The sequence below is a fragment of the Cynocephalus volans genome, chromosome 15, assembly GCF_027409185.1.
Source record: "Cynocephalus volans isolate mCynVol1 chromosome 15, mCynVol1.pri, whole genome shotgun sequence".
Taxonomy (NCBI): Eukaryota; Metazoa; Chordata; class Mammalia; order Dermoptera; family Cynocephalidae; genus Cynocephalus; species Cynocephalus volans.
In genome coordinates, this window is record NC_084474.1 from 83,357,515 (window position 1) to 83,370,340 (window position 12,826).

Genomic DNA, 12,826 nt, shown 5'->3' on the forward strand with positions numbered 1-12,826 from the left:
ACATAGAAAAGCTTAGAGAGATCAAGAAATGATTAAAGGGATGGAAAATGGAAACTTTGAAGATGAGTTAAAGGCATTACTTAGTCCAGAGGAAAGAAGGCTAAGGGGTGACTTAATAACCATTTTCAAGTATACCAAGGCTGTTATTGGGGAAGGTTGGGCAGCTGTTTTCCATTTGCACAGATGAAAAGAAATGCACTCAAACTGTAGAAAAAGATTTGGGCCAGACATAAGGAAGAACTTCCCAAGCTTAAGTTGATTATGCATAATAATAGTTTTCAGATTTCTTAAGTAGAGAAATCTCTGTCTTTGAAAAATTTAAGAATTTTTAGACACTGCTCACATTTGAACAGGTTAACTCAATGATTTCTTATTTTTCCCAAATCTACATTTCTCTGGTGTTTCTGAGCAACATTACCAACGGATACAATCAAGCAATATTTATAAAATTTTAAAGAAAGGAAAAACCACTCAGCACAGCATTAAGTGCATTCAGGCAAATTAAGTAGCATCATTCACCTCTTATTTCTAAGTATGGACTATTTGAAAGGAGTCTGCTGGAAAGCTTCTGATGACAAGAGTTTTATACAATTTTAGTCATTCCATGATTGACCCACAACTTCAATGGCTATGACATATGATATTTATTCCCTTAGAAGTCTGTCAAGTCCACTGGATCTCATCTGACACAGACACATCTTGCCTATACATAGTGTTCTTCCCCAAACTGAACTGCCAGTGAGACATTTGACAAATGACCTATCACCCCAAATGTGATTTGAGAAGCAAAAAACACAAGTTTTGACTGTCTAAGCAGATGACATACCCAGTGCTGAGCCCAGGAATACCAGAAAGGGGAGTGGTATATTCAACCAAAGTCCAAGGACCAAGGCATCAGAAGCACAGAAATCACTACTGTAATAACAGTAATTCCATATTGTCTGTATAAGTTTCCAAAATTTCAAAGCACTTTCTAGACATTTAGTACTTATAGGTATATTGATTAAAGAAAGTATAATCTTTCCTGGGGTTTCAGCAGACTAAAATCAAAGTAAAACTAAATGACTTGCCCTGGGCTCTATCACAGTGGAATAGTTTTTTTAAAAAATGCTTTCATATTGTTTAAGAACAGGAGAGAAAAAGCGGGGGGAAGAAAAAGAAGAAAAACTCAAGAAACATCTAGTTCTTGAGTCCCTGCTACTGATTCCTATTCCACTCAGAATAAAAACTCCTGTTTGTACCATGCCCTCCAGGTACTGCGTACAGGCTCTTCTGTGGCTTCAGCTCCCTTAGCTGGAGAGGGGCCACTGCTCACACATTCCTGCATTCCCTCTGAGAGCTCCCTGCTCACTCCCTCACCCCCTTCAGTCTCCCATCCATCAGGACCTCCTCAGAAGACACGGTTCCTGGCCTGATCACCCTCCCTATGACTTCCATCATCTGACATCCTACTGTATTGTTCTTCCTGGCTCTTACCACTGCTTATTTGCTTCTTGTCTTTCTTCCCACTAAGGGACACATTTTTCTTAGTAAAATGTGCCTGGCATACAGTAGGTACTCAATGAGTATTTATCAAATGAATGACTGCATTCCAAGTACCTTACATATACTATCTCCTGTTCTGTCTGTAAGGGAAGTCCTTAAAAGCAGTTTGAACGGATCAGAGCCCCCATTCCTCTTCTGCTTCAATGCAACACAACTTGGAAAGAGAGCGATATGATTCACCTCAGGAAACAGCTGGATGCCCCGACACATGAGAACTTCTCCTCCTGAGAAGAGTAAGGGTTAGAAGTAAATAGAGCAAAAGTTCCAAAGATTAACTTTTATTTTAATATCTTCTCAGGTTGTTTGATTCTCCCTTCAGTACTTACTTTCATAATTGATGAAATGAGAAGTCAATTTAAAATTCCTACTCATTTAATCATTGACAGATATTTATTAAGCCTCTACAACATTCCAAGCACATCTGAAAAACGTGGTCCATGCCATAAGCAGCTATGGGAAACAGACCTGACCATGTACCTACATGCCTGGCGCTGGGGAGCCCTAGGGCCTAAGCTTGAGAGGGTGCACGAAGGACCTAGCCAAGGCTCCAGAAAGCCTTGTTTCAATGAGGGGAGCTCTGGGTACATTCCACAAACACATGTGATGAAGATATTATCTCTCTGACATAATGCTCTGCCACCCAAAATAGAAACTGGCCATTCAGCTAGGAAAGTCACCAGAAATGTACGTAGAAATGCATGGAAAAACAGAATGAATCAATTCTGATTAATGTTTCTGTGTCTCCTGAAAGAAAACAAACACCACACATTTGTCCTTAAACAGCTTAGTGTGCACCATGGTGCAATATTTTTGATGGAAGTGTAAAGTTGTTAGCACAGGCATATTTCTGTTAGCAGAAAACATCTGCTACTGGAATTAGTATCCAGAAATGAAATTATTTCCCCTCATCATCCTGTTGAATTGCTCTGCTTCACAAAAAAGAAGTGAACATCACTAATTACTTGGGAAATAAGCCTGACCCAGCTAGGCTGAGGCTGATGTGTGGAAAGAGGTAAAAATAAACTTCTTTTTTCTTCCTATGCTAGTGCTTGGAAACAAAGCTGCTAAGACCATTATGATCACTTCAAAATTTTCATTAAGTATTTATTTAGACACCTACTATGCCCTAAGGGATACATATATTTGGCATGCAATCAATAACTGCAAAAACTGGCAAGAAATTAAGTACATGCTCAACACCTACCACTGCAGAGAGATCTTATCTCCAAAATTTTAGCACATTAAAACTACTGGCTTTTTGGAAGGTATTTTGGTTTACTTGAGGCAAGATTACACTTTTCCTTAGTTGAATACCTAAACTCCTATATAAATTCTATTATTTAATTCTTGCAATTAATTCTATGAGCTAGATATTGTTACTGAACCCATTTCAGAGATGAGGAAACCAAGGGTCAAGAAGGTGAAGTAAACTCACCGATTTTTCACAGAAAGTAAAAGGCAAAGTTGAGATCTCAACTAATCTCCTGCTTAAAACCCTATTTCTCCTTCAAAGCAAGTTCTTGGAAAACTTGCAAAGTAAGTCAAAATATCATTCATGTTTTTCCTTTTCTGGTTTTTCCTGCCCTTATATGGCCAGTTCCCTCATTTTCTCACCAAATCACTTAATATTTCTGCTGAGAAATTCCACCCATTCTTGACATGTTCAACATTCCAAAATTACTACTCTTGTGGCAACAGCTAAAGTTTCTCATCCCTTTAGTGATCCTTCAGACAGCTAGGGATAGAACTAGCTGATTACCTAACTGATGTAATTCATTCTAGAGTGTGAATGACTATGAATTCCCTTAACCCTCCCAATCATTTTAACCATGGGACTAATTTCCAGTTGACTGAATGTGTGTATGTGTAAAAAAGAAATATTTGAAAATGGAGATTTCCAAAAAAATCTTTTTATTGATGGAAGGAACCTGTCCATCTTACCTTTTGAGAGTATGTTCTATTCTAGAATCAACATTAAATAATTCTATGATATAAACAGGAAAAAAAAAGAGCTTATCAGGGCTCCTGTTAAGAAGTGGGGCTGATGTTATTGTTACTGCATCTGACAAATGTGCTAGATATTCATTAATTTAGGCATTTATTGAGTTCCTAACTATCTGCCAGTATACAGAGTTTGAGCCAGTACAGGAAGAATTTTTAAACTCACATTTCCTATTTAACTACAGAAGTCACTTTAATCCATGTCTTGTTACCCAACAAGAGTTCATAAACCAAAAACCTTCTGACTTAAAATGCATTAATTTGATGATAAAACATCTAAGCTATGGCCTATGTTTTCAAAGTATTCTACTTTATCCACAAAATAGGCAATGAGTGGCTCAGACAAAAACGTATAACAGGCTTATATTATCCTCACACACAAAGTGCAGTCCACTAAACTGAGTGCATCATCATTTTAACAACTGCACAGCATGTACCTGTGCCAGGTACTGTGCTAAGCGTTTTACATGTGTTTACTCATTTAATCCTCATAACCACTCTAAAGTTAAGTTCCACTATTATTACCCTCTGATATGGATTGAATTGTGTCCCCCAAGTTTTATGTATCAGAAGCTTGACACCCACTGTGACTGTTAAGAGATTAGGAAATGTAACCTCTTATGGTAATTATGGTAATTAAAATTATGGTAATTAAAAGATGGGGACTTGAAGAGGTGATTAGACTGGGAGGACCATGCCCTAATGAATGTATTAATAATGGTGGTCATGGGTGTGGTTCTGAGGACTTTAAACGGAGAGCACATGAGAGTCTCTCTCTCTGCTCTGCCGTTATCACCATGTGACACCCTGCATTGCTGTTGAGTCACCTCATCACATCAGATGTATTCCCTGGACTGAGGATTTCTCAGTTTCCAAAAATGTAAGCAATAAATTTTGTTTTCTTAGAAATTACTCAGTTTCAGGTATGCTGTTATAAGCAAGAGAAATGGACTAACACATCCTCTATTTGACAGATGAATAAACCAAGGCACATAAAAGTTAAGTAACTTCACCTTAGGTTCACAACTAGCAATAGCAGAATATCAGGCAAAAGTAAAACATTTTTAAGAAATCCATAATTCCTTGCCTTGGGGATGGTGGGTGAGGGGCAGGATGAAAACTGACTGATTTCAGACTGGAGGCCCTTCGTTTTATATCTTCAAATTTGTAAAATCAGGACTTTCTTTAGTCTTGTTAAAGAAAGTCCTTAAGCACCATTCACATATACTGTGGAATATACTATGAAGCATATGCACTTCACAGGGCCTGGTTTTCCAAAGCTTTGCAGTTTCAAATATTGACCTTGCAAGGACAGGAAATTTTCCTCAGGCTATAAGTCTCTGGTGTGAGATAAAGATTTGTGGCACAGCAGGGTTGCTGGCTCAAGGACAGACTAGTTACTGATTTGTTATGTAAAGATACTGAGAAATTGCAAAAAGAAGGAATGTTTGCTAAGATCAAGCTTGTGTTGGTAAGATCACTTAATTGTCTACTGGAATGTCATCTGGCTTGTTTCACTGAAAGTTACCAGCCTATACTGTTAAACTATAACCCCACCTATGTCTCTTCCTGTAACTTCCTGGTCTGGAAAATAAATGCAGGAAGAGAACCCCAATTTGGGGTTAATTTCCCGAGGAAGGGTTGCCTCTTGCTGGAGGGTCCCAGGGAAGTTAACCACTTCAGGGCTTCTCACTGCTCAGAAGAGATGGGCTTTGAGTAATCATTTGCATCTCCGTCACCCAGGGGAAATAGGGTGACAAATCCAGGGGGGCGAAGCAACACAAAGAACAATATACTGTAACCAAATTGCCACACTTTCTGAATTTGTGGGCTCTAAGTTAATGAGGTTTTACTGTACTCCTTCTTCTACTATAATTACAGAGTCACACTGGAAGCACTGTTTCAGACCTCCAAAGCAAAGTTTAAAAACCTCAACCCTCACAAGCTGTGAAGCCTGTGGTTTTGATCTCTAACCTCTTTTATATTTTAGTTATTCAATTTCATACTCCCTTTTTCATTTACAAAACAAATTCCTAGCAGGAGTTTCTTTCAATCTCTGTTCAACATGAAAACAGGAGAGATTTATCTGGCAAGTCCTTAAATCCTAGGCAGCACCAGCACCGTGACACCTTTGTTACTTCAGAGGGCTTGCCGAAGGAAAAAATCAAGGCTGTGATGCTGTTCTTTTCTCAAGCCCAAATGAGTGATTGCTACAAAATACCTGGCTTTAACAGAGCCACACTTTGGGAACTGAGGCTCCTTGCCAGTTTAGAATGTCCTGAGCAATGCAATATTCTGTTAACTTAGAAAAGCAATTTATTCATACTATAAGGTGCATGGTAGAATGGAGAAAAAAACAATTTTTGAGGCAATCAGACCTGGGTTTGAATCTAGGCCCACACACTCACTAACAGACCAATAAGCAAGTATAGTAGTCCCTTGTTATCTTTCAGGGGATATATTCTAAGATTCCCAATGGATGTCTGAAATCTTGGATAGTATCAAACCCTATATATACTATGTTTTTTCCCCATACAGTCATGTGCCATATAACGATGTTTCAGTCAATGATGGATCACATATATAACAGTAGTGGGAACAACAGGCTATACCATGCAGGTCTGTGTAAGTATACTCTATGATGTTTGTACAGTGACGTAATCACCTAATGACACATTTCTTAGAATGTTTCCCTGTTGTTAAGTGATGCATGACTGTACATACATACCTATGATAAAGTTTAACTTATAAATTAGGCACAGTAAGAGTTTAACAGCAATAACTAATAGAACAATTATAACAACATACTGTAATAAGAGTTACGTGAATATGGTCTCTCAAAATATCTTATTGTACCGTACTCACCTATTTTTGGGCCACAGTTGACCACAGGTGACTGAAATGGGGGGGTCTACTGTACCTTTGCCCTTCCGAGTCTCAACTCTTCTCACCACGAAGAGGAAAAATAATGCCACCTTTGCTGTGATAATGAACTACAGTAATGTATGACAAGTGTCTGGAGTTCCACTTCTAAGTGGGAAGCAGCACAAGCTCTGGAATTCAACTTCTTGGGTTCAAATCTGGTTCCAGCACTTAATGGTTATGTGACTTTCGGAAGTAACAGCTACTCCCCCGTAAGGGTATTATGAAAGTTAAAAGGGAAAACACATGCAAAGTGCCTGGCATGTAGTGAGTGCTCAATAAATGTCAGCCACTATTTTTGTAATTACTAATTACTTCCCAAATCTCTCCTGCGATGGCGCCCACATAGCTGATACATAAAATTCTACTGTTCTAGATTTCCCTTTAGTTAAGGCAGTATTCCTTGTTAAAATGCAACCACCTCTGGGAGAGTTATCCATTAAGTCACCAAGGTTCAAATAGGATACCAGATCCTGTCTAACATGAAGGTTAGAGAGGAGTAAACTGAATGGGCAAGGGCCATGGGCAGTGTGAAGGGAGCAGAGGACAGCTTCAGTCAGGGATGAGCCCCTGGCAAATGTGAAGACTCAGAGCTTGCAAATGGAGTGAGCAGGCTCCAGGCAGAAAGAAGAGAACCAGATAGGGGGTTTAAAGGACCCAGTTACTCTGGGGACCTAGGATACTGAGACTTGCCCATTGCTCTGATTTTACTGCTTCATCTATTAAAAGGGTACTCAACTAGAATACAAAAGAAAGTAGTGATAATTAGACTTCAAAAATTGGCCACGTTCTGACTGAGCCAGTTCAAAAACTTTACAAACATTGCTGCAACTTGGCTGCAGATTTCGGTTATACCCTCGCCCCATTTCTTGTCTCTCCAAAACACTGGCAAACAACATGGGAGGGTTTCAGTGGTTCTCCACTCTGGATGAAAATGAGAATCATCTGGGAAGCAACACTTGGGCTTCGTTTCCAGATTCAATTAAACTGGAACCTTTGGGGGTGGAACCAGATGATACTCATGTGCCATGAGGGACGAGAATCACTAGATTCATCCAGCCAATTGCAGCCTCTTCCAATCGCTTGTAATGGTTCATTCAGATGCAAGTGATGAGGGTTTTCATCTGAAATCAACTCTATATTGATGGTGTTAATATGTAATCTTGGGATTCAATTAATGGAAAGGAAGATCCTTTGCCTGGATTCAAATACAGTAAAAATCCCTGATGAATATATTATTTAGAAGAATAAACAATCTGTAAGATGTAAGCAGATATATTTCTAAACTTACACTTTATAAAACTTGAATTTGGGAAGCCCTCTACTAAACATTAATGTCCTCAGTTCTGCATCTACAATGTGGCAGAAGCTTACGAAGATATACCACAGTGACCCTCAGTTTTGGAAACAGCGCTGCTTATTTCATATGTCCAAATAGCGTTACCTGTACTGGAACAACTGCATTTCTGCCAGTGAATATGACCATGGAGAAAGTTCAACACCAGTGCCTTTGGACCTGTGGCTGCATTTGGAACCTGATTCATGAAAGTCAACTCTGGTCTTTAGAGTTTTGAAAAAAAGGAGGTGGAGGTTCTTTCTTATCAAAAGGGCAGCAGGGTGAGGAGCTGACTGACAAAGGAAGGAAAAATGGCACTATCTGAAGCTGATAAAATTAATATAAAACAGGATTATTATTCAAATAGGGGAGGAGCAATTCAAATAGGAAATTAAAATAATATCAGTTCAGGAAATAATACTAGTTCAAGTTCATCCTTTACTTTTGTTTTTTTTTGGTATCCAGAATATACAGATAACAATAGCTTTCAAAACGTCTTATTTAAAACCTTCAAACTTCAAAGAGGGTAAGAAAAGTGCTATCATTTCTACACATATTGGCTTCTTTTAGGTTCCTTGAACACACTGCCCAGCCTCAAGATTTTAGACTATTCCCTCTATTGGGATTGCTCCTCACCTAGCTTTATTGCTAAGTGCTCAGAAAAGCCTTCCCTGACCACACTAAAGTAGCTACCAGTCTATTTTCTATCACACCATCCTGGTCACTTCTTTTATAGCATTTATCCTTTGTTTACCCCAAGTTCCAGGAGGGCAGGGGCCACTAATTGATTACTAGCCCAGTACCTGGCTTAGAAAGGAATCAATAAAAATTTTAATGAGCAAATTACAAGGGTACTTCACAAAGTTTATAGAAAAATTCACATTCTTTTAATTCTGTTTGTCCAAGAACTTTGTGAAGTACCCTCATATGCTCATTCTACATCTGAGAAAACGAAGGCTCCAAAGGCTTAAGTAATTTATCAACGGTCCTACAGCTTTTTTGGAGGTTTAAGCCCGGGTCTAACTAGCTCCAAAGTTTTCCCTCTTACAGTTCACAGTGCTGCTTTGTTATTTGTTGGAGGAAATGAAAATATTTTCTCCTCCTAGAGACAATGGAGACAAAGACATGAAGTGAAGGGGAGTCCAGAATAGCCTCAGAATGCCTTAAAGGCCAACCACAGAAACAAGGTTATTAAACACATTGCAAGGAAAGGAGCAATTCATTTTGCAGGTCTCTTTGTGCTTCCTGAATATACTTCAGAGTGTCTTTTAAAGCCTCGACAATAATGTTATCATGGCTCAGGGCAGAACTGGAAAACAATAGTCCTTGGGAAATGTCTAGGGAAATGTCCAAGGATTCAGAGAGACCAAGAACAGGAAGATGCACATCAAATTCTTGCCTTAGTGAAATGCCCTGGGAGGTGACAGAGTTGCTGTTAACCCCTAATATGCAGAAATTAAACTTTCTATGAGAAAATAGGTACCCCCCAAATAGCTTTGTAAAGTATATTGAGGAGTAAAGGAAATAGCAATACAAAAGAATTCCAATAAACCAGTTTAAGATGGAAGTAATAATAACAATAGCTGATGTTTACTGAGCACTAACTTTGCCCCCCATCCTGTTCTAATTGCTTATAATCAATGAACTCCTCTAATCTTTACAACCACCTTTGAATTAGGAGCTATTAATAACCCCATTTTATTTAGATGGAAAAATCCTCACTAGAGATTCAGTGTCAGAACTGGAATTCAAACCCAGGCAATCTCCAGGGTTCTGGATGTTGTGATTCCACCTCAGCTCACTGAGATGATAATAACTATTAAGCTTAAGGAATACTTACTGTGGCCCTGGCTCTATAAAGCTTTAAATACATCATTTTAATTACTTCTCACAACACTGAAAGACAGGTACTATGATCCCATTTTACAAATGAGGAGTACAACTTAAGTGGCTTAATAAAAGGCACATACAGCAAGAAGCTGAATGGGCACTTAATGGCAGGTGGACTCACACATCATCTAAAGAGGCTCCACCTGCTACAGCAGGATTCCCAACCTGTTTGAGTAAAACATCAAACCTTCTTGGTGGACTTCTGCCTGATATTAAAAGTACTTGTAGTGTTGGCTGATTGAAAAAAAGGAGACTGTGAATTTAATAACTGTTATGGTGTTAATTATAAGGGCATCTGCAGGCATTTGAAAAATGTAAGATATTAGGCAATCTTCAAATTCAAATTAAAATTCCTAGAACCTTTGTAATATCTTCATAACCAGTACTTCCCCTTCTCCTTCCCAGAATCCCTTACTACCTTCTCTACCCTAAAACCCAGTGATTGATTCAAAAACAAGGTAAGGAGTTTCATTCCAAAGAACTATTATTCATGAAACTTTCAAAGACCTAACAATAATCTGCCAATCTCAGAAAATGCCTGTGATATAGTAGAAAGAGCATAGGCTTTGGGATTTGAAAACTAGTCCAGCTGCTTACAAACTACATGACCCTGGGCATGGAAATTAATCTAAGTCTCATCTATAAAACACAGTTTCTAAAAGTATTCATCATTTACTAACTACACGTCAGGCAACGAACGTGCTAGGTATTGGGAATTCAAAGATGAGTAAGAGATGGAACTTACTCCCTAGGAACTTCCAGCCCAGTGAGAAATGAAGATAGTGACACCTATCTTGTAGGGCTGTCTTGAAGATTAAGTGCAGGGCACACTCTAAATGCTCAATAAATGGTAGCTCTCTTTTTTTTTTTTAACTCATTATTTGAACAGTATGTGACACATAACAGTATGTGACAGGGAGTCAAGGTTTTCAAAGAGCACAGTTTCTTATACTTTTGAACTTAATTTTCAACATTATTTCAATAAAGTAATTCTTCAATTGTAATTCTTATTTTTTTCTTTTGTAATTTGTTTTATTATATTTATTTATACTATAATGCTTTTAGTTTAAAAAAGGAAAAGCAAAAAATTCAAAGGCAAAGAAATCTATAATGGCATAATGGCTTAATGTAACCTTCTTTATAATTAAGTTTTGAGGCTAAGATGTTTGCTGTAGGTTTGTCAGAACTGTTGTTTTGAAATGAAAGCACCTTATTAGTGTGTTTAGAACATACTAGATAGTCCATAGTTGAAAGCTACTAACATTAATATTTCCTACTGTAATAGCAAATTTAGAGATTCCCATTGAATTTGGTTTTCACAGTACTGCATTACTTTGAATAGTAAATTTAAAAAATGTGTGTCTGAACAGATACATGAAAAGCCATAAATTCGTGGATGAAGTCTTCTGGGGATGGGCTGCAAATCTTTCAGGTGTACACAGAAATGTATTTCTCCCTAGAATAGCAAGCTGGAGAGATGAACGGCCCCTGGAACAGATCTTACACAGGTAATCAAGCCAACAGACACTGTACCATTAATCTAAATGCATACTTGGCCCTCTCCTGAATCACTGTGAAAAAGAACAATTTGCAAAGGTGACAAATATTGAGGCCCTTCACGCCAGAGGAATTCTCATGTGTTAAGGGGTTCTAAAGGCCCCAAGTTTTCTGACAACAAAGGCTCTTTTCCCACTCTTTCAAAAACCACTGAATCCCTTTTATGTTTTCCCAGGAAACTGATGATTTTCACCTAATTCTAAGTAATCAATGGTGTTTGCAAAGTCAGGAAAAGCCAGCTAAAAGACCTTTTTGTGGGGCAGGAATGTATTTACAAGTGATGTAACTTAACTGGCAGCAAAAATATCCGGCTGAAAGCCAATGAAAAGTGGGAGCAGAACAACACAAATCAGTGTGAGGGAATCAGAAGTTAGGGGGAGGAACCCATTTTCCCCTGGGCTGTTCTGGGGGCAGGAGAGTTCTGACAAAAGGGGCTGCATGTCAATAGATTTCATTATCGTCAGCAATATCCAATGAGCTAACAGTAATAGCAATAACGACTATTAACTGAGTGCCCACACTTGGCTTTTTATCTCACTTAATCCTTGTATAATCTTTGAGTCAAATACTTGTCTCAAAGTCACATACTAAATGGCAAAGCTGGGATGCAGACCCAAATCTGACAGATGCCACAGTCCATTCTCTTATAAACAATGTAGCCAATGTGATATCTGTTGTTAGAGCCTTAAGAATGCATATAAACAGTTGGTTTGGCCACAGTAATGTGTTTTGGCAGGAAAGAAAAAGGGAGGGAAAAGAGGACTTTTATTTTTTATTTTTAGCAAATTGCCCAAGGTCATATTAATTAGTAAGCAGTGCCACTGATTCACTTCAACTACGTGATCCCCATCACACTGCACTGCCTTCCACAGCAGATTCCTAATAAAAGCAAATAGAACACAAGGCCTTTATATGACTGGTCAAAATGCCTACTGAAGACTGTTATAGCCAAACAAATCCAAGGGAACAGCTCTGTAGCAGAAGATAAGAGTTAGGGGACACATAGTAAAAAAACAAAACAAAAACAACAACAAAAAACAAACAAAAACACCTCATAATCTATATAGACAAATGGTCAGAAGTTTCAATCTAGTATACACAGGTAATTGTATAAGGAATTAAATATGAGCAGGTCAAAATGATCTTATTTTCTACCCATGTATCTTTGAAGCCTTGACCAGCACATGGCAGGTGGAAGCTTAATAAAGATTGCTGAATAAATAAATAATTGTTAGCCTCAATGATGATTACTAATTGACCCACGTCTGTGGGCAGAATTTCTGACAGCAGATGGATAGCTAGTCACAACATGATAAGTTAAAAATCTCAGCTGGGCTGTCTGAGGGAAACTGAAGACCTCTGAGGAATCACCACAAGGATTCTGAGGGGGCAAGGGACAGAGACAATGCAACTGCTCAAGTTTCATGAAGAACAGCAATGTTTAAGATGCATGCAATCATCTACCAAGAAGGACTTGGCCACAAGTGTGAATTAAGCGCCTTCTGTGTGTCATGTTCTGTGTAAGGGGCTAAAGACAGAAAGACAAACAGGACCAGATAAGCGCCCATGTGTAGT

The 12,826-nt window shown here is 38.4% G+C and overlaps 1 protein-coding gene across 5 annotated transcripts in view; it reads right to left on the bottom strand.

Moving 5' to 3' along the window:
* The window catches only part of ASAP1 (ArfGAP with SH3 domain, ankyrin repeat and PH domain 1), a 365,857-nt gene that overhangs the window by 65,650 nt on the left and 287,381 nt on the right, over positions 1-12,826 (bottom strand). The window lies entirely within an intron of this gene.